Source organism: Gorilla gorilla, chromosome 6 (assembly GCF_029281585.2).
Source record: "Gorilla gorilla gorilla isolate KB3781 chromosome 6, NHGRI_mGorGor1-v2.1_pri, whole genome shotgun sequence".
Classification (NCBI taxonomy): domain Eukaryota; kingdom Metazoa; phylum Chordata; class Mammalia; order Primates; family Hominidae; genus Gorilla; species Gorilla gorilla.
Genome location: NC_073230.2, coordinates 111319575 through 111343742, shown reverse-complemented (window position 1 = coordinate 111343742; position 24168 = coordinate 111319575). Strand labels below are relative to the sequence as shown.

General features: G+C 40.2%; 1 pseudogene; it reads left to right on the top strand.

Moving 5' to 3' along the window:
- Positions 1-256: 256 nt before the first annotated feature.
- LOC101150468 (beta-1,3-galactosyl-O-glycosyl-glycoprotein beta-1,6-N-acetylglucosaminyltransferase-like) lies at positions 257-24168 on the top strand (annotated as a pseudogene).

The following is a 24168-nucleotide window of genomic DNA, read 5'->3' as shown; positions in this document are numbered from 1 at the left end:
TCTGTGAATGGCCACTGCAATCCAGCCTAGGCACCATAGCAAGACCATGTCCCTTAAAAAAAAAAAATGCTTTGTAAACTGTTAAATGCCAAACATGTTAATTAGCATTATTAGAATTAGAGGGAAGTTCAAATGTTTTAAATATGTTTAATAATGTAAGAAGAAAAAATAAAATATTTTTAAAACATTGGAAAATCTCATTGCAAAAAGAGACAAGACATGCCTAATGAAATAATAGACTAGGCAATGATCATCAATGGCAGCCAAGGCAACTAGGCGAAAAGCCAAAGGCAAACTTTATAATGAATGCATCTGGTAAAAACTCTTAAACCCACTAATAAATGTTAACATCAAAAAGAGAGATAACCAGACATTATGCCTTCTGGTGGAGATACGCAACCCCACCCTTTGATGAAAAACCAAAACCTGAATCTGATCAAGATCCTAGACCTATCTCTAGTTTGCAGGAAATACTGGGGACAGAAGTACACAAAACTGTTGCACAAACCAGAAGAAAAGAATCAGCCAAATCCAGAATATGAGAATCATTATAGGACGAGTGTCCTTGTTTCTTCAACAAATAAATTCCAAGGGGGAAAAAAGGAGCAGAGAAAAGACTTGTTGTTTTAAAAATATTTAAGAGGAATGTCTAAAATGTATTGTGTGTATCCCTTGTTTGTATCTTTTCATTTTTAAGTTTCTTAATGGTGTTTTCTGAGTATTGTAAACCACTTTATTGTGGGTATGATTGGCATACGAAATGCTGTACATAATTAACGTATATAGCTTGATGAGCCTGGAGATAAGTACACATCTGTGAAACCATCACCACAACCTATGCCATACATATATCCATCACCTCCAAAAGTTTCCTCCTGCCTTCTTTATTTATTTATTTAGAGTGTGTGAGTGTGTGTGTGTGTGTGATAAAAACACGTAGACCTTGTTTGGATCTTGATTTGAACAAACCAATTGTTTAAAAAACTATGGGAAATTTAAGTACTAACTGGATTATTTAGTGATACTAAGGAATTATTGTTATTTTAAAATGAGATATAGCATTGTGGGGTATTTTTGGACAAGGCCTTACCTTGTCCAAAGGTCTGGTGTTACAGACATATTTACATATGAAATAATATATTTGTGTTTAGCTTCAAGAAATTTAGTGTGGGAGGGAAGTGAGTATATAGATTTTAAAAGACTGGGCATGGGTCAATTATTGTTAAAGCTAGGTAATATGTACATGAGGTTTCATTATAATACCCTGTCCATTTTCATATATATGTTAATTTTTCTATAATAAGACAAGAATATAAAGACAAACAAGATGAAATGGTTAAAAATAGTCCATAGAAGCAGAAAATAATATTATTATTTTGAAATTGAAGATACTGCAGCTAAATTTCACTTTCTGTAGGTGAAGTGAGAAATTGCATTGCAAAGTACTCTTTTAAAAAAGACAGAACCATTAGGGATTTGTCAACTTTGTTTCCCTTTCTGTGTTTAATTTAGGAATTAAGAATTTTTTTAAAAAGTCTACATAAATCTATTATTTAACAAAGACATTTCCTGAGCACACACTGAATGCCAGACTCTTGTCTTACTGTATATATTTGAGGAATTTTAGTTACAGTGTGAAATCCAGCTGGAGATGCCAAGACAACACCCACAAAGCAATTAGAAATCAGAACAGGACAACATTGTAACAAAGATAGCTAGCTACTCCCCAGATTTGTGCTTCTCTTCCATAGAGAAGAGTAGTTCCAGGGATATAGACACCCAGCCAGGGGGTACATTTCCTAGCACAAGGTGGAGCCCTGTGCCTAGTTCTCACCAGCGGAAGTGTTATGACACGCCACTTCTGGACTGAGGTGGCAAAGAAGCAGATAGACTGTCCCTTCTTTCCAACATTCAGCAAATACCAATGCCTGGGGCAACTCTGGGAGCTTTGTGTTGAAGACGGCAAAGCCTCCATCACCTTGAGTCTCTAAACGGCTGCAAAAAGCACAGCGCTCCTTTTCCCCATCCCTGCCCCCAAAGCATCATGAATTATACACTCTCACCTGTGATCAGCAAGTATAACTTCTACGCTGTTAGGCCACTGAGATTTTGGGGTTTTATCTCTTATAGAGGTTAGTTCATGTATCAATTGCTAAGTGGGATGTTACAGTGTATATTTGGAGATTAAGAAATCACTGTAATCACAAAATGTTTCAGGGGGAAGGTGGAGCTTGAGCCGGAATTTCTTTTTTTTTTTTTTTTTTTTTTTGAGACAGGGTCTTGCTCTGTCACCCAGGCTGGAGTGCAGTGGTGCAAACTTGGCTCAGCTCACTGCAGCCTCTGCCTCCTGGGTTCAAGCGATTCTCATGCCTCAGCCTCCTGAGTAGCTGGGACTACAGGCGTGCACCACCATGCTCAGCTAAGTTTTGTATTTTTAGTAGAGACTGGGTTTCACCATGTTGCCCAGGCTGGTCTCAAACTCCAGACCTCAAGTGATCTGCCCACCTCAGCCTCCCAAAGTGCTGGGATTACAGGCACGAGCTGGCACCGCTGGCCTTGAGCTGGATTTTGAACAATGAGTTGAAAGTGACTAAATGGAGAGGATGGAGAGTGAGTGGGTACCAGGATAAGGAACCAACGTAAGAACCACAGCACTAATTCACATGCAGCTAGAGGAGAGTGAGACCATCCTGATGAGTGGGTGCAGTTGGGGAACAAGGGAAATAAGGATGAAGAGGCAGGATGGAATCAGAGCATGGAGATCCTTGATAATTCAGGATCTGATTCAATGACGACCACTTCTGAATTAAAAGGATGAAGCTTCTGGAGTAAAAGGATGATTTATGGAAGGTCTGTATCAGCAAAATCAGTGAGACAAAATAAAGGAGACGGACCAGAGAGAAAAAAGATTAGGCTACATGACTAGCTAAGAGGATGTTGCAACAATCCAGTTCTGATATAATTAGAGACCACATTGGCAAACTCAGTAGAAAGGAAGGGTGAATGTAATCATCATCTTAAAGAACAAATCCACAGGGATTGACAGCAGAGAAAAAAACACGAACTCAAACATTTATTAAACCAGAAGTATGTCTAGTTCTAACACTCAAAATTGTGAGTTCTATTATTTGGGGTATTATTTAATCTCGTTGAGTTTGTGTCTTCTGTCAAATGAGAGGAAAGAACCAAATGACCCAAAAGTTCTTTTCACCTGTGAAAGTCTATGGCTGTAAAGTCATGAGTTAAAAAAAAAAAAGTAAATGACATATTCAGTAGGAGGAAGCAAAGAAGGGGGAGTATACTAATGTATGACTGAAACATACTCTATTTGAACTGGAACTGGTCCTCTATACTGGATGTTTGAATTGTTACTAATCTTTTGTATTACAAACAATGTAGCAATGAATGATGGGAAAGTACTTTAACTTTCCTAGATTTTCAATTACACCTGGTTTTAAGAACTAAGTCCTGGGCTGTGCAAGGTGGCTCACACGTGTAATCCTAGCACTTTGGGAGACCAAGGCGGGAAGATTGCTTGAGCCCAGGAGTTAAGAGGCCAGCCTGGTTAATACAGTGAGACCCCATCTCTACAAAAAACATAAAAAAATTGGCCAGGCATTGTGGCATGTGCCTGTAGCCCCAGCTACCCGGCAGGCTGAGATGGAAGGATCACCTGACCCTGGGAGGTCGAGGCTGCAGTGAACTGTGATCTGTGGGTGACAGAGTGAGACCCTGTCTCAAAACAAAAATTAAAACTAAAACTAAAAACTAAACCCCGAATATGATAACTTGCCACAACAGTTACACTAGATGCAGTATTAATTCCCTCTTAAAGATGAAGATAACTAAAGTTTATTTCCTAATTATAAAGATTTTAAAATGTGAAAGTATTTGGGGGAAAAAATGAAGACTTCGCAAATATAAAGTATTAACATCAACTTTGTTATTACCATCAAGCACAGGTAACACTGGCTACTTTTTTCCCTAGATAACTATGTATAAAGTAGCATTAAAATGTGTTTTGGGGTGGGCACGATGGCTCATTCCTATAATCCCAGCACTTTTGGAGGCCGAGGCAAGTGGATCGCTTGAGCCCATGAGTTTGAGACCAGCCTGTACAACATATCAAAACTCTGTCTCCACCAGAAAAAAAAAAAAGCACAAATTAGGAGAGCATGGTGGCATGCACCTGTAATCCCAGCTACTCAGAAGGCTGAAGTGGGAGGATCGCTTGACCCCAGGAGGTTGAGGCTGCAGTGGGCTGAGATCGCACCACTGCACTTCAGCCTGGGTGACAGCAAGACCCTGTCTCAAAAAAAAAAAAAAAAACTTTAGTTTTCTGTTTTACAATTACTCTTAGGCTTGTTTCATTTTGGATTACTTTATAAACAGACCCCTAGATGAAACTGTTAGTAAACTAAGAAAGTGAGCACTACTTTCCATCCTGAAAACAACAACTAATAAGGGCAAATAGAAAGTACAGTCTCTGACACTCAATAGTTTTCTGGTACTCCACCATTGCCTTGCTATGTATCAAAGAAAGATACCACCTCGCCAGTATGTATTTCACAAACTTATAAGGATCTTTAGACAAGCTATATAGACAGTGCTAGACATGGGTTCGATTATACTACAGAATGAAGACCAAGATGGATGAAATCAAAGAAGAAATTGATTCACAAACATATATCGGACAAGAGACTGGTATCTAGGGTATATAAATAACTTCTATAACTCAATAACAAAAACATAAAGCATCCACTAAAAAGTGGGCAAATATTTTGAACAGACACTTCACAAAGAATGGTTGATAAGCATATGAAAAGTGCTGAACATCACTAGTCATCAGGAAATGCCAGTTAATACCACAATGAGACACCATTATGCAGCCACCAAAACAGTGAAAATTCAAAAGACTGACAGCCCCAAATGTTGGCAAGAATGTGAAGCAACCAGAACATTCAGACATTGCTGGCAGAAGTATAAAGTGGCATACTCATTTTGGAGACAGGCCTGGTAGCTTCTTATAATATGAAGCACACACATATTCTATGACCCGGCAATTTCACTCCTAAATATTCAAAAGAAATAAAAACATAATGTCCTCAAAAATGCTTGTATGGAAATGCTCTCAGAAGCTTTATTCATCATTGCTGAAATCCAGAAACCATTCAGGTGTTCACCAATAGGAAGATGGATAAACCAACTGTGGTATAGTCAGGTAACAGAATATTACTCAACAACAAAAAGGAACTATTGATGCACACAAAAACATGGATGAATTGCAAAAACATTATGCTGAATGAACAGTCTTACCCATAAAAGCACATACTTTATGACTCAATTTATATGAAGTTCTAGAACAGGCACAGCTAATCTATCATGGGAAAAAATGAGAACACTGTTTGCCTGGGACTAGGGGAGGGTAAGAGAGGATTGACTGCAAAGGGTCAGGGGAAACTTTCTGGGGTGACAGTAACATTCTGTCTTGAGAGGGCATTAGGATACACAGGTGTATACATTTATCAAAACTTGGCCAGGCACAGTAGCTCATGCCTATAATCTTAGCACTTTGGGAGGCCGAGGTGGGAGGATTACTTGAGCCCAGGAGTTTGAGACCAGCCTGGGCAACATAGTGAGACCTCTACTCTACAAAAAATAAAAAATTAGCCAGAGGTGATGGCACATGCCTTCAGTCCCAGCTACTCAGGAGGCTGAGCTGGGAAGGATCACTTGAGCCCAGAAGGTTGAGGCTGCAGTGAGCTGTGATCGTGCCACTGCACTCCGGCCTGGGAGACAGAGTGAAACCCCATCTCAAAAAAAAAAAAAAAAACCAGCTCTGTGACTGGTAAGCTTAATATTTATACAGATCATATTACTTGAAGAGAAAAAAGAGCAATACAAAAATCTAGTTAAAGGCCAGGCACGGTGGCTCACACTTATAATCCCAGCACTTTGGGAGGCTGAGGCGGGCAGATTGCTTGAGGTCAGGAGTTCAAGACCAACCTGGCCACATGGTGAAATCTTGTCTGTACTAAAATACAGAAATTTGCCAGGAGTGGCGGCACGCACCTGTAATCCCAGCTACTAGGGAGGCTGAGGCAGGAGAAAATTCCTGTTCTGATCAGGAAATTGTTAGCCATGTAAGCCTTTCCAAGCCTAATAGGCTTCTCTAGGTCTGGAAGGGACTTGAAAGCAAAATTTAATTTGATTTGAAGTGACCTCATGGAGAGAGAGCTGCAATGAATAATTGTTCTTATGATGCCCAACTAACACTGGGCTCTTTAAAAATATGCCTGCATTTGTGAGTGTCCACTTCTGTGCCTGTTGATGAGGTCTTTGAGAGGCAGCATTCCAATGGAGTTAGGGCTGTGCAGCTGCCACTGTGACTAAACAGCAGAGAACACTCCAACGTACAAGGGAGCAATTTCAGGGTCACTCCCCCTCCTCCAAGCAGAATCTTTCCCATTCCCACCCCCCCAGCCAATCTGAAGTACACATAAACACAAACACATTTGTACACTGGGAGCTCCTGCTGTGTGCTGAGATCTCAGTGTGTGCTGAAAGATCTCCTTCCATACCGCAAGTGAAAGCTGTCCCTTTTCCCAGCTACTGAAGGCTACCCCTTACGCTGAGCACAACTTTACAGCAGTATTTCTCTCTCCTCATACAAAAAGTCCGATAACCAAAAAGACATTGAAAGAGAAGAAACTAAAAATCGCCTTTTTATCTTAAACTCACAAAAACGCTATTTCTATCTTAAGCTCACAAAATTATCTAAGATTTCTATCTTAAACTCACAAAAACAAAAGCCTCAAAAATTATGTGGAGGCTGAAAACTAGGAATCCTGATCTGGAAACTGAGGTCTAACGTTGTCAATATTTGGATGGAGGTGAGTTTGCACAAGATCTAAAAATTGTTACATTTAGCAGGTGCAGGCCTGAACCAACAATGACAGTTTTTTCTATGGAGAAATATAATCTGACTGTCAAATAACCAGTTTGCAAATTTTGGAATACAACTCATTTGTGAACACTGTAATTCGATAAATTGTAATGTTAAAATTACAGGATAGATTATCATTTATATTTCAAACCAGTGTCCATTTTGCTGTATGATATTTGGTAATCTAATCATTAAATGTTTGTTGAGCATTTACTATGTGTCAAGCACTATGCTAGGCACTAGGTATAGGGAAGTAAACAAAAAGGACATGATCTCTAATGTTATAGGATTTATTATCTAATCTAGATAAAATAAGCACCAAATTAATACATAATTAGAAATTATGACAACTGATAATGAAGGGAAAGGGTCAATAAGAGAGACTCCTAAAATCATAGCAGGCTTTTCTGAGGAGACATTTAGCTGAGAAATTAAGAGTAAGTGAGAATTAACCTCAGGAAGGGTTAGGGAAAAGACTTTCCTGACAAAGGAACGTTTCCCAAAGCCTTGGAGTGGGAAAGCATGTCGTTCCTTCAAGAGTTGAAAGAAAGGCCCGGCACGGTGGCTCATGCCTGTAATCCCAGCACTTTAGGAGGCCAAGGCGGGCGGATCACCTGAGGTCGGGAGTCCAAGACCAGCCTGACCAACATGGAGAAACCCTGTCTCTACTAAAAATACAAAAATTAGCTGGGCGTGGTAGCGCATGCCTGTGATCCCAGCTACTCGGGAGGCTGAGGCAGGAGAATCTCTTGAACCCAGGAGGTGGAGGTGCACTGAGCGGAGATCGCGCCATTGCACTCCAGCCTGGGCAACAAGAGCGAAACTTCATCTCAAAAAAAAAAGAGTTGAAAGAAAGCCAATCTGAGCAAAGGGGAGAAGCCCAAGATGATGTTGGGGGAAAAGGCAGGAGCAGACTCTACAGAGCTTTGGAGAACGTGTTAAGGAAACTGTAGGTTCTAATAAATGCGATGGGGAGCCCAAAAAGAGGGAGTGATGCCATTTACACTCTTAAAACCATCTTTCAAAAGGCCAGACGTGGAGAATGGATTAAATGGAAGCAAGAGTCATGTCTCTTTCTCTGTAAGCTCCCCATTCAGAAAAATGACAACTTCCAATTTACAACCATGTTAATGTAGCATACTTAAAGTTATTTCTTTTAAGTAATTATAAAAACTTAACATCCCGGCCAGGCGCAGTGGCTCACGCCTGTAATCCCAACACTTTGGGAGGCCGAGGCTGGCGGATCATGAGGTCAGGAGATCGTGACCATCCTGGTGAATATGTGAAACCCCATCTCTACTGAAAATACAAAAAATTAGCTGGGCGTGGTGACAGGTGCCTGTAGTCCCAGCTACTTGGGAGGCTGAGGCAGGAGAATGGCATGAACCCAGGAGGCAGAGCTTGCAGTGAGCTGAGATAGCACCACTGCACTCCAGCCTGGGTGACACAGTGAGACTCCATCTCAGAAAAAAAAAAAAGTTTAACATCCCACACATTTTTTGCTTACTAGGCAACTCTCTCCCAAGAAAATATACTACCACTAAATGAGTGAAAACTGCAATCTTTTCTATTCGGGCAATACAAATTCTAATATTCATTGAGAATGAAGATAAATTACCATTCAAGACAGAGGAAGGGGTAAAAATAAATGTCTTTTTATGTGACATTGCATTCAGAATATTATCTCTATTTTATAATCAGAGGAAACTCTGCATTTCATTGAAGTTGCTGGGACAGAAACAGCCAGAAATAGATATTCTGCATTCTTGACTTTATTCTGTTTTTGTTGCCTAGTACCATTTCTTCCTGTGGAGCAAATAAGAGCAGCAGCCAGTCCTTTTCATCGTTCTCATCAAATTTGAAGGTAGGCTCCTGGCAAAAGTGAGTATGTGTGTAACTGGGTAATAACAATACTTTTTTTCCTTTTTGTGGAGAACGGGGTAACCCTATATTGCCCAGGCAGGTCTCGAACTCCTGGGCTTAAGCTATCCTCCCACTTCTGCCTCCCTAAGAGCTGGAATTACAGGCATGAGCCACCGCACCCGGCCTCCAATACTTTGAAAATAATACGGTCTTCTCTTACTGCTCTGAGAACAAGTTCCTTGACATGTTATTTCATGCTATTTGTTTCAGGGGAGAGGGCTGAAAATAAGCATATCTTAAGAAATACAAAGACAAAAGAAATACTCAGCTTCTTGCATTCAAAATAGGATCATGTAACAATCTAGGTTATCTTCCAAATACCTTATTTCCTCCCCTCTCCCTGACCAAACCCACAAGGCTCATTCTCACTGCCTTTTTGTTTGTTGGCTTGTTTTACATGTGTTGATATAAAGGTTCATACTTTATGGAAGTAGGATGCTACGTTAGGAGAAGCAAAAGAAAAGTTTGCTTCTCTCAAGTCCCAGGAAATTGTGAAAAGAAGAAAGAGCAGTAGCAAGAGAGCAAAAGAAAAGAAAAGTTAGTCAGACATATATTCTGATTTCGCCTCTCGGTGAATTGGATTAAATCTGTGGTTCTCAAACTTTAATGGGCCTCAAATCACCTAGAGTGCCTTTTAAAACACAGTTGTCAGAACCCCACCTCCAGAATTCTTGATTCATTAAATCTGAAGTAGGACTTGCATATCTCACAAGTTCCCAGATGTTGCTAATGCTGCTGACCCAGGGACTATGCTTTGAGAACCACTGTGTTGAAGAAATCCAAATAATGCCAAGGTTAAAGTTGAGTCTCTTGTCTTTGATTTTTTCTTTTTTTTCCCCCCTTGATTTTCATGTAGTGCTCAGGAAAGACATCATCAAACCTGGTGAGCAGCCAAATCTCCCCAACTCATCCCACATCAGTGGGGACATAAACCACAACCCTCTTCCCTTCACACCAGGGCATCTTCTTAGGGACAGAAACAGGATGGGTGAGGGCATCTCAGAGACTGATTATTTTTTTCCTAGAAAGACACAGCATTCCTTAGGAGACTGTTTCAATCCCAAAATCTAATGACTCTTAAAACATTGGACAGCTAGTCAAGTTTCTTTCCCTTTCATTCCCTGTGTCAGGTTTCATAAGGCCTTCTGATTCCCTCTTCTCTTTCTCACAGACTGCAATGTGAACCTGTTACAGGAAAAGGGTCCGAATCCAGACCCCAAGAGAGGGTTCTTGGATCTTGCGCAAGAAATAATTCAGGGCAAGTCCATAGAGTAAAGGGAAAGCGAGTTTATTCAGAAAGTAAAGGAATAAAAGAATGGCTATTCCTCAGGGCTGCTGGTTGTCCATTTTTGTGGTTATTTCTTGATTATATGCTAAACAAGGGGTGGATTATTCATGCCTCCCCTTTTCAGACCATATAGGGTAACTTCCTGACGTTGCCATGGCATTTGTAAACTGTCATGGTGCTGGTGGGAGTGTAGCAGTGAGGACAACCAGAGATCACTGTCATGGCCATCTTGGTTTTGGTGGGTTTTAGCCGGCTTCTTTACTGCAGCCTGTTTTATCAGAAAGGTCTTTATGACCTGAATCTTGTGCCAACCTCCTATCTCATCCTATGACTTAGAATGCCTGACCATCTAGAAATGCAGCCCAGTAGGTTTCAGCCTTATTTTACCCAGTTCCTACTCAAGATGGAGTTGCTCCGGTTCAAATGCCTCTGACAAACCCAGTTGACATGGTAGTGAGCCATCTTCAGTAGTGTGGATGATGAAGACAACACCTTCCAAATGGTAACACCACAAGTTAGAAGCAGCCTTGGGTCTAGACACTGCCAAGCCACCTTACAGACCTTGGACTTTTACTTGTTTGTCATTGTATGTTGGCCCCATTTGATACAACAGTCTAATCTATATCTCAGTCAGATCAAATGGAATGAGAGGCATAAGTGATGTGACACTAATACATGAAGTCATTGCAGTGCTTACAATTATAACATCCTTTTCCTATGTTATACTTTTTTTTTTTTGAGATGGAGTCTCACTCTGTCACGCAGGCTGGAGTACAGTGGCACCAGCTCAGCTCACTGCAGCCTCTGCCTCCCCGGTTGAAGCGATTCTCCTGCCTCAGCCTCCTGAGTAGCTGGGAGTACAGGCATGCACCACCACACCCGGCTAATTTTTGTATTTTTAGTGGAGACAGGGTTTTACCATGTTGGCCAGGCTGGTCTTGAACTCCTGACCTCAGGTAATCTGCCCACCTTGACCTCCCAAGATACTGGGATTACAGGTGTGACTGCCGCACCCGGCCTTCCTATGTCATACTCTTATTGACTGATGGTCAGTGATCTCTCCAGGGCTTCGGCTAGATTAGTCCTTTGATGTTTCACTTTTCTTCTCATTTCCAAATATTCTTCCTTTTCTTTCTTGACTATTGTTTGTCTATATCATTGCATTTTCTCGGGTCTAGTGATCTGTGTAATTTTACCTCATGTTTTAGTAGCATTTCTTCTACAACTGCCTTAAGAGTTGTTACAAACAACTTACACATTTTTTTACAGCTGTTAATACTTTGAAATATCAGAATAAGTCAATAAATAATCAAAATACTACACTTTTTTTTTTTTTTGAAATGGAGTCTCGCTCTGTCACCCAGGCTGGAGTGCAGTGGCACAATTTTGGCTTACTGCAAGTTCCACCTCCCGGGTTCACACCATTCTCCCACCTCAGCCTCCCAAGTAGCTGGGACTACAGGCGCATGGACTTCAGGCCACCACGCCTGGTTAATTTTTTGTATTTTTAGTAGAGATGGGGTTTAACCATGTTAGCCAGGATGGTCTCGATCTCCTGACCTTGTGATCTACCCACCTCGGCCTCCTAAAGTGCTAGGATTACAGGCATGAGCCACTGTGCCTGGCCAAAATCGTACACTTTTGAAAGATTTTCATTATCAACCTTTCACTTCTAAGGTTAGCATTTATGAATTAACAGGTATGATTTGATTAAGGTAATAATGCAAAAATTATATCCAGTAGAATCCTGGGCCAACATACCTAAGAATAGATAAATAAATATATTTGTGTATGCGTGTGTGTTTCCCTGAAATTTTATATTTGTATACATATGTATACAATAGACACGGATGATTTTTATTGAATAAAAACTCATATAATAGGTACAAGCTCACATTCTTACACATTTAATAGTCAAATATTTTTTAATCAAGTTGGTTCCTTTGTAAACTCAATATGCATTCAGATTAAGTTAAATATTCTTAAAATTTCTATTTTTTCCAAAATAAAGTATTTTTTGTAATAAAAATTACCTCCTAGACATTGGGGCTATATCAGATACTATATCAAAGCTAAGATTCAGTCCTGAATGAATGCCAATTTTGAAATATTTTTCACTGTAGAAGTCACAGTCCTTCAGAATATAAGTCACCAGTAAGTGCTCCGAATTCCTTTCTGAACTGTCACATCACTGATTTAGTTAGACCAAGAATAAAACAATTTGAGAAACAAATACACATCTCAATTTATCTCATCCCTTAGCCAACAATATAATATGATTTTGTACCTCCCTCCATTCAAAGCACCAATAGCCAGAGAGTCCTCTTTCCAAAAGAACAAACATACAAACAAATGCAGCTTAAAAAGTAAAATAAATACTCATAGCATCATCAATAAAAAATTATAAAAACAGGGCAAATTTTATTTCAAACATTTTACAGTGCTTTTAAATATTGTTCCAGAAGAAGGAAATAAGCTTATGTATTCTGCTGAGATCTAATGCTTCAGGAACCCACAAAACAATTATTTTATCACCCTAGCTAGCTACTGATCATAGACATGGGATCAGATGCCATGATACAGACCAAAACAATGAACCTTTGTGACCAGCTACAGGACTGCAGCATTGACACTGACATTGCCTGGAAACCAGTGGTCAAGACAGAGCCAGTAGTTAGAAGTCAAAAGAGCTTTCATGAGTTATGGAGCACACACATCCAGGAGTTCAAAGCAAGCCTTGTATCACATGGATAACGAAGGCCAAAAGAAAGCATAGAATCAAGACAAGAAGGGCTGGGTGCGGTGGCTCAAGCCTGTAATCCCAGCACTTTGGGAGGCCGAGACTGGTGAATCACAAGGTCAGGAGTTCGAGGCCAGCCTGGCCAAAATGGTGAAACCCTGTCTCTACTAAAAATACAAAAAATTAGCTGGATGTGGTGGCGGGCACCTGTAATCCCAGCTGCTCAGGATGCTGAGGCAAGAGAATTGCTTGAACAGGCCTAGGTTGCAGTGAGCCGAGATCGCGCCACTGCACTCCAGCCCAGGTGACAGTGGGAGACTCTGTTTCAAAAAAAAAAAAAAAAGACAAGAATTCAGAACCATGCATATGAAGCCCCACGCTGACTGTCCTGTGCGTTAGTCATTTGAGTGAATATAGCTGCAGCAAGAATAGTGTGTGTTAGCTGCAGATAAATTAGTCCCAGCCATTCCTTCCATCATAGTGGTTTTCCCAGACATTGGGAATTACATATGTCATTTATTTTTCCCACTATCCACAGTTAAGGACTCAGGGGGAAAGCCAGATTGGTTATAAACTAAATAAAGAACTTATATTTTATCTTCATGTCTAAGTTGCATTGTGAGTCAAATTCCCACCCTGCTAATAGCTAATGACCTATTGGCTGGACTTCAAGTAGAATCAAAGAACAAAGTAAGTCTGAAATTTGGCATGGGAATCTCCAGCTAGCCAGAAAAGTACCAGGAGACAAAATTACATATAAAAAAAAAACCCCATTCTTTTAATTTTTTTACAGCTTTATTGTGATATAATTCACAGACTGTACAATGCACCCACTTCAAGTGTACAATCTGATGGCTTTTAGTATATTCACAGATTTACACATCTACCACCACAATCAATTTTAGAACATTTTCATTACCCGAAAAAGAAGCTCCACTCCTCCCACCATCATTGCAGGCAACTGCTAATCTATTTTCTGTCTTTATAGAGTTACCTATCTGGGCATTTCATATAAACAGAATCACACAACATATGGTCCTTTGTGACTCGCTTCTTTTACTTAACTTGTTTTCAAGGTTCATCCATATTGCAGCATGTATCAGTATTTCATTTCTTTTAATTCATGAATAGTATTCTATTTTATAGACATACAACATCCATCCATCAGTTGATGGAAATTTAGGTTGCTTCTACTCTTTGATTATTATGAATATCACTACTATGAGCATTCATGTATAAACTCTTCTATGGACGTATTTTTTGTTTGTTTGGTTTTGGTTTTGTTTTGAGACGGAGTCTCGCTCTGTCGCCAGGCTGGAGTGCAGTAGTGCAATCTCGGCTCACTGCAACCTCTGCCTCCTGGGTTCAAGTGATTCTCCTGACTCAGCTTCCCAAGTAGCTGGGACTACAGGTGTATGCCACCATGCCTAGCTAAATTTTTTTGTATTTTTAGTAGAGATAGGGCTTCACCATGTTAGCCAGGATGGTCTCGATCTCTTGACCTCATGATCTGCCCGCCACAGCCTCCCAAAGTGCTGGGATTACAGGCATAAGCCACCATGCCCGGCCTGGACATACGTTTTAATTTCTCTTGAGTATATCTAAGAGTAGAATTGCTTGATCATATGGCAACTCTATGCTTAACTATTTGAAGAACTGCCAGACTGTTTTCCAAAGTGGCTGCACTATTTTTCACCCCACCAGCAGTGTATGAGGGTTCCAGTTTCTCCACATTCTCATCAACGCTTGTTATAATCTGTCTTTTAAATTATAATACCCCATTCACATTTTACAAAATCTTACGCAGTTCTTCTGGCTCTTTGGACCTGTTCATTGAACTAGTTTCCTAGTTAGAGAAGCCCACTTAGAAAAGGCAAAATACTGAGCACATTCTTGCCTAATGGGCAAGCAGGAAAGAAAAGGCCAGAGCTGGCAAAATGTCTAGGGGAAAAGAGGGGATGAAGAATACATAAAGCAACGCCCAGTCTCCCCTGAATATAAACACAAAAGAGGCCTGGCATTGCAGCTGCTTCTACCTGAACTCATTCCAGGAATGACTAGGGCAGGATATGCAGGTAAGAAAAGATGAGCAAGAGTTGGAACATCACTCTAACTGGAGAGGGAATATGGAGCCAAAGTTAAGCTCAAACTATTCTCTCCCCAACTCCTATTTGGTATTTTTTCACCAAAGAGTACATACTGAAACGCCTTGGGGGTCTCTTCTACCTTTAAAGTTCTATAATTTCATGATTTTCTTCCTGTAAGTATACCTTAAGTTAATTGTGCAGTGTATCCCTTATATAAACAGAAGACTGTCTCAGTAAGATTCCTTTTAAATGTTTTGAATGAATTTTTTAAAATATTTTTACTTTTAATGTTTCCTGAAGCTACACTGTCTATAGCACTGGTATTTCCCAGAAGTCACTAAAAGCTCCTGAAAGTCCAACAGACAGAAAAGATGGATTTGATTAAAAGGAAAAAACACAGAATATAGTCCTTGGAAAGTATGCTGATTTGTTATTTAGCCAGTTAGAGAATTGTGCTGTTTTGCTCTTGGGAATTGTACCATGGAATAAAATAATTTTGTTGAACTGCAATATAATTACAACATCTGAAAATACAGGAAAAGATGAATTAGAAAGATGGAGGATTCAAAATAAGGAGGACCAATTCCAAACAAAATACCAAGCAACCAAATTAGAAGATATTAGAAGGTGTTACACATGCTCTTCCTATTTAACATGGAAGAAAATTGCAAGTAGTATTGCACTAATAAGGCACTTCCTGGGCCCTAAAGTTACTAGTTCTTCAATTCAACAGATATTTTTGTGCACCCACTATAAGCCGGGAACTTTGCTTGTCTCTGAGGCTGCCAAAATAAATAAGACAGCTTCTGCCAGAGAAGAGCAACAGAGGGCTCACCCTCTGCTAGGCAAATGAAAACTTGTTATTCAGCTGCAATACCCTGAGATCATTCTACAGCTATGAGAGGAAAGAATGAGAGTTGAAATTGTGAAAAGAAATGATCTACAGTTGCCTAAGCTGGGGGTGAGAGGAGAACCTGGAGAGGGGTGGCAAGGGAATTGGAGGGAGACGACCTGATTCATGAACTCCACCTCGCAAAGAACTAGCAGGAGTTCACCAAGCAGAGACGGGCAACAGGCATTTGTGGAAAGTATTGTAGTGTCACAGCAAAGGTTTTGGAGATTTTTAAGTTTTCACCATATCAAACCATCAATAGTCAACAATTTTTTGGCCTAGAAAAATATATATTCATATGGTCCAATCGAAAACAAAATAATCCCCTTGAGTGTCCCAAATGAATGTTTAGAAACTGTAGGAGAATTAGTTAGAAAAGTAGTTTGAGTCAGAGTTGGAAGAGCTTTGAACTGAAGTAGTTTCAGCTTTATTCTGTAGGTGATGGAAAAGGCAATTCATAAAATAACTTTGAACAAATAACCAATAAATGTATGTTTAAATGTTTAAATAATTTCAAGTTTAAAGAAAACTATGTATCATTTTCAGTGCCACAAAGGAAAACAATTTAATGTTAACATTCAATGTCAATAAGGACTCAAGAAAACAGGATGTTTCCCTCCGTGGCTGGGTGTGTAAATTGGAATAAACTTTCAGGAAGGCGATTTGAATACACCGTGACCTAGCATTCCACTTTGAAGACTTTATCCCAAGGAAAAAGTCATGGATATTAAAAACAAACAAACAAAACAACTTGGAGGCCGAGGTGGGTGGATCGCTTGAGGCCAGGAGTTCAAGACCAGCCTGCCCAAAATGGCAAAACCCTATCACTACTAAAAGTACAAAAGTTAGCCGGGTGTGGTGGCATGCACCTGTAGTCTCAGCTACTCGGGAGGCTGTGGCAGAAGACTTGCTTGAATCTGGGAAGCAGAGGTTGCAGTGAGCTGAAATCACACCATTGCACTCCAGCCTGAGTGACAGAGCAAGACTCTATCTCAAAAAAAAAAAAAAAAAAAAAAGTTTAGCCACCAGGATTTCCTTGATGTTCTACAGTATAGAGTTGTGTAAATAAAACATGAATCATCCTTCTAATTGAACATTACACAGCTACTTTAAATGCTTAAATAAATATTTAATGACATGGAAATGCTCATGAAATTTTGTTACATGAAAAAATTAGGTTGCAAAACAGTACGCGTATCAGTCAAGGCTCTTAAGAACTAGATCAGACTGACTAGGTTTGAGTTTCAGAGCTACCATTTATAGTCATTGGACCTTGGACAAGTAACCTAATCTCCCTGTAACTGTTTTAACTACAAAATGGGGATAACACCAGTCCGTAACTCATTAGAGTTTTGTAAAAGATTAAATGAGTTAATACACATAAAGTCCTTAGAAATTTGCCCGGCACATAGTAAGCACTACCTAAGAGTCAGTTATTGTTAATATCATTAGTATTTGTTACCTGTGTATGAAGTCAACTTTGAAGCTAATTTAAGAAGCAAAGGTGGGAAGAGAACTATCCAGGCAAGAACCATACCCAAAGCCTTCTGCAGAGCTGGTCCATGAAGTCACCACTCCAGCTGCCAAGCACTGACCCCATGGCTTGCACTGCCAAGTCTTTGGGAGCTGCACACTGCATATTGCCTCAGAACAGCTGTGTCTGCTGCCACTGGAAACCGGATGCAGCTGCTATTGCTGCTGTGGCCCTGGCCAGAGCGGATTCTGCATCATCCCTGCTGCTTTGAGTCACCAGCCCCTGAACCAAAGTCAACAGAGGATTCATCTGCTTGGCTGCACCAAGTCCCCAAAAGCAGCTAAAGAGGTTGAGAAAAAGACAGCATTGGGTGTTTTTAGTCTATAGAAAAGGCAAATTTTGGCCGGACATAGTGCTTCATGCCTGAAATCCTAGCACATTGGGAGGCTGAGGCAGGCTTGAGCTCAGGAGTTCAAGACAGCCTGGGCAACATGGCGAAACTCTAAAATATACAAAAATTGTATATTTTACAAAATACAAAAATTGGCTGGGCGCGGTGGCTCATGCCTGTAATCCCAGCACTTTGGGAGGCCAAAGTGGGCAGATCATGAGGTCAAGAGATTGAGACCATCCTGGCCAACATGGTGAAACCTCGTCTCTACTAAAAATACAAAAATTAGCAGGGTGTGGTGGGGCGTGCCTGTAATCCCAGCTACTCAGGAGGCTGAGGCAGGAGAATCGCTTGAACCCAGGAGGCGGAGGTTGCAGTGAGCCAAGATCACGGGCCACTTCACTCCAGTGTGGATGACAGTGTGAGACTTGGTCTCAAAAAATAAATAAATAAATAAATATTAGCTGGGCGTGCTGATATACACATGTAGTCTCAAGCTACTCAGGAGGCTGAGGCGGGGAATTGCTTGAGCCTGGGAGGTTGAGGCTGCAGTGAACCATGATTGCACCATTGCACACCAGCCTGGGAAACAGAGTGAGACCCTCTCTTTAAAAAAAGAAAGAAAGAAAAGGTAGATTTTACTTTATAAGATGGGGGAGTCAACAAACTTAGAAAGCAAATTTATACATTAGGTAATTTAAAGAAGATAAAGGTTCCTTTTTGGTTTTAAAAATACAGATACAACATGAATGTGTATTTTCACTCAAATAAAGAAAGGAGTAAAAAGATACACATCAAACTGTTAATGATTGATTCTGAATTGACCATTATGGCTGATTTGAGTGTTTCATCTTCTGTCTATAACTTTCCAAATCTTTTGTGACATAGAAAAAAACAAGACTGAGCAATATCAGATCTCTATTTTTGAAAGAATTGAGTCTTTCTTAGATATAGCTATGGAATAGAAAGTGGAAGACTAGGTTCAGATGGACATCATTATCTTAGAGCAGGACCTTGCGACTCCAAGTGTAGTCAATGGACCAGAAACATTAGCTTGACACAGAAACATATTAGAAATACAGAATCTCAGGCCCCGTCCCAAATCTAATGAAAGCAAAGAAGGAAATGAATCAGCTGATATTCGAGAAGTATAAGCAACAAGGCTTGACAATATGAAGAAACTCATAAGAGATTACAAGCCTTAAAAACATTTCCAAATTTAGAAGTAAGCAGGGTCATTAACAGAAACGAATTACTGGAACAGGAGCCAGTTTTTTGTTGTTGTTTTTGAGACAAGGTCTCAGTCTATCTCCCAGTCTGGAGTGTCGTGGCATGATCACAGCTCACTGCAGCCTCAACCTCCTGGGCTCAAGTGACCCTCCCACCTCAGCCTCCCAAGTAGCTGAGACCACAGGCACACACCACCACGCCCAGCTAATTTTTCAATTTTTTGTGGAGACGGGGTCTCCCTTTATTGCCCAGGCTGGTCTCGAACTCCTGAGCTCAAATGATTCTCCCAAAGCGCTGGGATTATAGGCGTGAACCACTGGGCCCGGTTGGTTTAGACATAAAAGGTTTGAGAACTTGAAAGATGGCCCAGCAGGGGAAACATAAAATTAGGGCCAATAAGAAATGTCAAAATTAGGCTTATAAATATGAGCATAATCTAAGACAAGGAGACAACGGAAGCCATAACAGTTGATACAACTTCTAACGGAGAACATGCAAAGCAAGATAAGAAATCCAAGCAAGATCCTTTGGTAATATGTATATTTTGGAGGTGGGGGAGAAAGAGAAGTCAGAAAATGAATGGCCAAAACTAACATCATCAAGAGACTAAAGTGTCAAAGAAAAATGAACGACAAGTATTTCATTATTATTCAATTCTTTCCTCCTTTCGCGACAAATTGTGAGTGGTTTATACAATTATACTTAAAAGAACAGTAATGGATTAAAATAGATCTCAATTCTAGAAACAGAGAACGGTCAAAATGTTTGGGAGGGGGAGGATAGGAGAGAGAAGGACACTAATGCCTTGGATGTTATAATAGGTCTCATTATTGGAAGATATCAAAAAGTTCATAGCTTTTTTTTGTTTTGATGAAAATTTCACAATTTTTATAGTGTTGCAAATCAAATAAGACCACGACTTATCTTTGTTTCATTCATTCATTCAGCTAACATTTATGGAGCACTTGCTACAAGCCAGGAACTCTTCGGGGTGTTGAGGGTACAGCAGTTAACAAAACAGACAAGACCCTTGCCCTCATGGCCTTACATTCTAGAAAGGCAGACAGACAATAAACAAAAGAAATAAGTAAACATATTGTGTATCAGATGGTGATAAGCACTTTAGAGGAAGGGATAAAAGGTGGGATGAGAGCTGCCGTTTTAAAAGATGGGACAGAGGAGACCACTGGGGAGATAATTAGACCTGAAGGAGGTGAAGAAGCCACTTATTCAAGTATCTGAGGAAAGAGCATTTCACAGCAAGGCTCTGAGGCTGACATGGCCCTGGTGCGGTCAACGACGCCAGTATGGCTGTGCTGAGGGAGTCAGGAGTGGGGAGGAAAAGAAGACAGAGGAGTAAAGGCCTTTGGAGGTTTTTGAGCAGATAAGTGACATTATCTGACATGGATTTTATCATTCTGGCTGAATCTATTCATCTATCTATCTACGTAACTATCTATCTATGAATGATATATCTATACCTGTATTTATATAGATATAGATGTATTTTTTTGAGACAGGGTCTTACTCTGTTGCCCAGGCTGAGTGCAGTAGGGTAATCTTGGCTCACTGCAGCCTCAACCTCCCAGGCTCAAGCAATCCTCCCACCTCAGCCTCCCAAGTAGCTGGTATTACAGGCACATACCATCACAGTCAGCTAATTTTTTTTTCTCTTGTAGAGACATAGTCTTGCTGTGTTCCCCAGACTGGTCTCAAACTCCTGGACTCAAGCGATCCTCCCACCTCAGCCTCCCAAAGTGCTGGGATTTCAGGTGTGAGCCACCGTGCCCACTGGTTGCTATTTTAAGAACAGATTGAAGTGGGAAAACCAGATAGGAGGCTATTGTAAATACCTAGCCAAGAATAATGGTGACTTGGACCAGGTACCTTTGACAGTTTTATCTTTTTCAGATAAGCACCTTTTTTGTTTTTCTTCTAGTATATCCTAAGAAAGTGGGATGGGAAGAGGGATGAGAGATTGTGTGTGTAGCAGAGAAAGAAGTGCAGAACTCTCAACTCTTCTAGTTACATAATTCTATGTATTTCGCAATCATCCTCAGCCACACAGAATAAAATGTGTAAGCAACTTAAACATTTAATATGTCTAAATATTTAAATCTTCTAAGTTATCACAGCTTCAAGGAAATGTTAAAAACAAAAACTAAAAACCATTATCATCACTATGTCAATAAACGTATAGTTAGGCCAAGGTAACAATAAAAGAACCTGATCATGTATTTTAAAGACATGAGCAATATATTTGAAATGTAGAGTCACTAAATAATGAGTAGTTCTGAAAGGTGTAATTTTAAACCTTCCACTCTTTCAATGCTATAATTAAAACAAAAAAGAAGCAGAATCTAGAGAGTCCACATACAGACTTGGATCACATCGGGACATAGAATTTGCTTTTTCTATGGATCTGAGACCAAAGGCTTCGTTTATTTGCTAAAGATTAAAAGGATAAACCATTATTTCTCATTTTAAAGTACACAGACAACCAAGTCAAGTTAAATGTTGATTCAGAGAAGAGTTGTCAACACTGCATTAATATTACCCTAGTTCTGTAGGGTGCTTTATTGTTTACAAAGCACTTTACCATTACTTCATTTGAACCTCACAATAGACCCATTAATATCATAATTCTTAACTTACAGATGAAGAAACCCAGTCTCAGGGAGGTTAAGAGACTTACCCAAGGGCATCCAAGCCACTAGCAAGAGCCAGAGCTGGAAACAGAACCCTCACTTCCTAGTGCACTGCTTTTTTTTTTTTCTTAAGTAAGTGTATTTTAATGCTATAGCAACTATCTTTCAGGATCAAGATAAAAGGCATTTCAGAAATATTTAAGATTGCTATTATTTAGCAATTAACAACATAAATAAAACAAATGTCATTAATGCATTAAATCATATACAAACCCAATAAAATTGTAGTATTCTTTCAAATTCATTATCTCCTTCAATGAAACAAAGCTTCCTATGCCAAGTTCCAGCTTAGGAAGGATTTGTCACAAAATAAAAGTACATTGTTGATCTGAGGAATAGGATCGAAAGGACTCTGAAGAGTCAAGTGATGGAATGGCGACCTAAACACCCAACACGATGGAGTCCACTGCTTTTTATACTGTACCAACCTGCATTCTTTTCCAGGCATAGAAGAGGCCACAGTAGGAGAATGGTTTCCTTTGTGTGGGAATTAGCCAGGTCCGCAAGACCAAAGGTAGAAAGCAGTACCTATGGAAAGGTACTAGCTTGGGAATAATAGTAAATATTGGGAATTATGGTAAATATTGTTGTCCCTATTTAACGTTGGAAAAAACAAGGGACAGAGGTTTGTTCTAGGTAAACAGTGGCTCTTCAATTATTCAGGAGTGGCTTGCCATTTAGGCTTACCTTGATCTTTTTCACTATTCTCTTTTATGGCTCTTGCTTGTCTCCTGGCCTGCTGGTTAGCACCTCCACCAGAGGGCAGGAAGAACAGGAAGAGAAGCATTGCAACCAGTTTGATCAAAAAGTTGCAATAAGAAAACTTAAGTCATTATCTTAATTTAGGCTTTGGAGTCTTTTTAGATTTCAGTTATTAATGTGACCTTTACCAACATTCTCCTAGATAAATCTACAATAATCAATGCAGTAAAATGATTTCCTATAAATAAAAATCATCTACTTCTAATTGTATTGTTCAATACAATATTACATATATTGAACCTTATATAACATTTAAATTTATTTAGAACTTATTACATGCACTAACTTTGTATAACATTTTTAACTTGTTTGGAATTGGTGTGAACTTCTCCAAAGGCATATCAAATGCTCCGGAGCTTAGAAAATAAAATCTATCCTGGCCGAGCATGGTGGCTCACACCTGTAATTCCAACATTTGGGGAGGCTGAGGCAAGTGGATCACCTGAGGTCAGAAGTTCGAGACCAGCATGGTCAACATAGTGAAACCCCGTCTCTACTAAAAACACAAAAATTAGCCAAGCGTGGCGCACGAACCAGAGAGGCAGAGGTTGCAGTGAGCCAAGATCGCGCCACTGCACTCCAGCCTGGACGACAGAGTGAGACTTCGTCTCAAAAAAAAAAAAAAAAAGAAAAAAGAAAAAAAGTCTCCTCCACAGCAACTTCCTCAGCATTTCAAACAACAATCAGGGACTTTTGTTGTTGTTGTCAAGGGCAGTCTTCTAGGCTTCAAGCACCAACAGATGTTCCTCCTTCATGGCCTTGAAGGTTGTCAGTTTGCATGTATCAGAAGTGCAAAGGTATATTAAAATAAAGAACAGCACATTTAGAATTAAGGAAAGTCTGGATCATTTAGTGCTCTGATTCCAGGTGACATCTGGCACCCATTACGGTACCCGTGCTTTACTCTGCACGGAGAGAAAGTGCTGGAGTGAAAGTCTGGCCCTGGAGGTGCAAGAAGATGCCCTACTGTGTTGCTTCTGCCTGACAGAAGCCTTGAGGGGCTGAGGGTGTGGTTTTTGCATTCCTGTGGAGTGGTTCAGGCTGACCTCAACTGCATGAAGGACCTCTACACAATGAGTACAGACTAGAGTACTTGATAAATCTTTGTGGTATGGATTTTGCTATTCAAACCAACCTGGAAATTTTCAGGAAGCTCAAGTCATTAATGGGTGGAAACAACCTGGAAACTGAGACGATGCTAGTCAATAAGGAAGAAAGGTGGAAAAGAGGGCATGCAGTTATTAGCGGAAAGCTGACAAACATGGGGACTGTCAAAATGTGTCCTCCACTCGAAACATCTATTTTTCAGGCAGTGCCTATTTTGTGGTCAGTAGGGAGGACGTGGGGTATATGCTAGAGAATGAAAAAAATTTAAAAGTTTATGGAGTAGGCCCAAGACACATACAGCAAGTATCTCTAGGCCACTGTTCAAAGGATTCCTGAAGTCCCCAGCTCACTCTCCTTAAGCCATAAGTATGAATCTTCTGACATGCACGCAGCTTCTAGGTTTGTCAAGTGGCAGCACTTTGAAGCACTCTTTACCCACCCACAGTAGGGCCCATGTGCGCTCAGCGTGCCTTTTCGGAGCTGGCACCTTGAACTGGATGCTGTGCAAGCACCATTTGTTTGCCAATAAGCCTGACACGGGCGGTGACCTCTTTGCCATCCAGTGTTTAGATGAGCATCTGAGACATACTTTGGAGACTTTAAAACACTGGCCACTATAG